At 57.3% G+C, this 2,500-nt stretch overlaps 1 non-coding gene across 1 annotated transcript in view; it reads left to right on the top strand.

Moving 5' to 3' along the window:
* Window positions 1-2,479: 2,479 nt before the first annotated feature.
* LOC126328301 (small subunit ribosomal RNA) overlaps window positions 2,480-2,500 on the top strand; it is a 1,893-nt gene continuing 1,872 nt past the window's right edge. Inside the window, exon 1 of the ribosomal RNA XR_007561821.1 lies at window positions 2,480-2,500. This exon is cut by the window's right edge and continues 1,872 nt beyond it. This is a non-coding gene — a ribosomal RNA (small subunit ribosomal RNA).

Here is a 2,500-nt window from a genome sequence, read left to right as displayed (position 1 = left end):
ACCCAAGTTACGCTGCACCTTAACCCAAGTTACGCTGCACCTTAACCCAAGTTACGCTGCACCTTAACCCAAGTTACGCTGCACCTTAACCCAAGTTACGCTGCACCTTAACCCAAGTTACGCTGCACCTTAACCCAAGTTACGCTGCACCTTAACCCAAGTTACGCTGCACCTTAACCCAAGTTACGCTGCACCTTAACCCAAGTTACGCTGCACCTTAACCCAAGTTACGCTGCACCTTAACCCAAGTTACGCTGCACCTTAACCCAAGTTACGCTGCACCTTAACCCAAGTTACGCTGCACCTTAACCCAAGTTACGCTGCACCTTAACCCAAGTTACGCTGCACCTTAACCCAAGTTACGCTGCACCTTAACCCAAGTTACGCTGCACCTTAACCCAAGTTACGCTGCACCTTAACCCAAGTTACGCTGCACCTTAACCCAAGTTACGCTGCACCTTAACCCAAGTTACGCTGCACCTTAACCCAAGTTACGCTGCACCTTAACCCAAGTTACGCTGCACCTTAACCCAAGTTACGCTGCACCTTAACCTAACTTACGCTGCACCTTAACCTAACTTACGCTGCACCTTAACCTAACTTACGCTGCACCTTAACCTAACTTACACTGCACCTTAACTGTCACATGTAACGTCACAGGAATGTAGCTTTGCCTAACAGCAACCCTCTGAACATAGTTCACTGCTTGGATCCTCTGGTGTCATGTGTATTTCTTGATGCCATGGTGCGTACCCTCACATAAAGGTCTTTCGAGTGTTGCGTACTTTCTACACAGTCCCGCTAACCACTGGAAGGGTGTACCGCTACAGAACGAATATCGCCCTCCCCTCCTGCCCTTCCAAGCTGGTCGGTCAGGCGTTTGTTTGTGAAATGAGCCTTGCAGCTGTTCAGTTGCATTCGGTTGTCGATGCAGTCAGTGTACGTTGTGGTACGGCCTGTGTGGACTGTCCGCTGATGTACGCGTAACCCACACTGATCATCCGTCGTTACGTACTGAGTGACATAATGTGGCACATGCTTGACCGTACACCGGCTGCGCCCTACAATGGCGAATCATAAGGGCCATATGTTGTGCACGATGCTACTTGTCTCGTCTCCCCATTACAGCGAGATTGCACTGTTGTACGCCGTACAGACATGTGGTAGGTAGGTACGGACGAAAGTATTGCATGTTGGCCCCCCCCCCCCCCCTCCTCCCTCTGCCGGGAATCAGCGTGAGCCGTCTGTTGATGTAGCGACGAGGGTTTTCCTATTTAATCGTATTGCCCCACACAACATGATAGCACGGTGGACCGCGTTCCACATCTGCGACATGCTACAGAGGCCGGTTGACAGTCGACCGCGCAAGGGACATTGCACACGTGCGCGGACCATCTTCCACGTGTTCTCTCGTGTACATGCCGCAGTGTGTATGTGGGCTGATGTAGCGTGTCGTGACACATAACATGCAGGCATGCCAGAATCGTAGATTTCGCAAATGTAGATTGACGTATACGTTTGCTGCCAAAGATCCGCAAATGAACTGGAAATCAGTTGTTGAGCGGTTGTTCGCGCTGCAGGTGCATCGGTGATAGCGACGATCGGTACATCTATGAACCGGTTGTTTCGGCGGTACCCGCCATGCCCCCGAACCTGAGTTGGCCATGTGGGTATGAAGCGATACGAGGCTGTGGCTTGGCGGGACAGTCCCCGGCCGGTGAGGGGGGGCCGCCCGGCGTGCTGGCCGCGCGCTGCGTGAGCGCACGCACTACAGCCGGCTGGTGGGGGGCGCCCAGTGGCAGGAGCGCCGGCCGACGGGCCCGGCTGGCGTCCCAGCTATGCGCCGGCGCACCCTGCGCGCGGCGCCAGGCGGCCAAAGTGGGTTCTGCCGAGCCCGGTGCGAAGCGCGGTGGACATCTGCAGTGTGCTGGTCCGATTGCGGACTGTGTGCGTTGAGGATGCGCCGCCGCCCGGCACTCGGCGTCGCGACGCCGTCTGCTGCTCGGTCGCCCCCAGCGGTTCTCGCAGGTGGTTTGTATCGCAGCTCTGCGGACGTGTTGGCGCGTGCGCTGTGCTGGGAGAGTTCGCTTCTGCACCCAAGTGGGGCTTTGCCCTTCTGTGGCGCTGGCGTTGGAGCTGCCGGTCACCGTAGGTGGCGCGTGTTGTTTCCCGCCGGCAATGCCACGACAGCACGCTCCCGGGCCTCTGTCGGCAGCGGCAAGCTCAGTTGGGAGCACGGGTGTTCGCACTGAAAGCGTCTACTCGCCCATCTCCGGGCGATTGCGCCTCTCTCGAACCCGACCAAGTACTTAGGACGGCGCTGCGCGCCGCCGGGACCTGAGAGGGTTTCGAGGTGTATCGTGCAGGGGAGCTCAGCCTCCTCCTGTTTGCAGAATAATTGAGCGGACGCTTGCGTGTTCGCGCGGGCCCTCGGGACACACTCCCGGGCGGCCGGCTGCTCAGCTCTCGTTGACGCAGCTCCCTGGTTGATCCTGCCAGT

Source organism: Schistocerca gregaria, unplaced genomic scaffold (genome assembly GCF_023897955.1).
Source record: "Schistocerca gregaria isolate iqSchGreg1 unplaced genomic scaffold, iqSchGreg1.2 ptg001111l, whole genome shotgun sequence".
NCBI lineage: Eukaryota > Metazoa > Arthropoda > Insecta > Orthoptera > Acrididae > Schistocerca > Schistocerca gregaria.
This window is presented reverse-complemented; position numbering and strand designations above follow the sequence as displayed.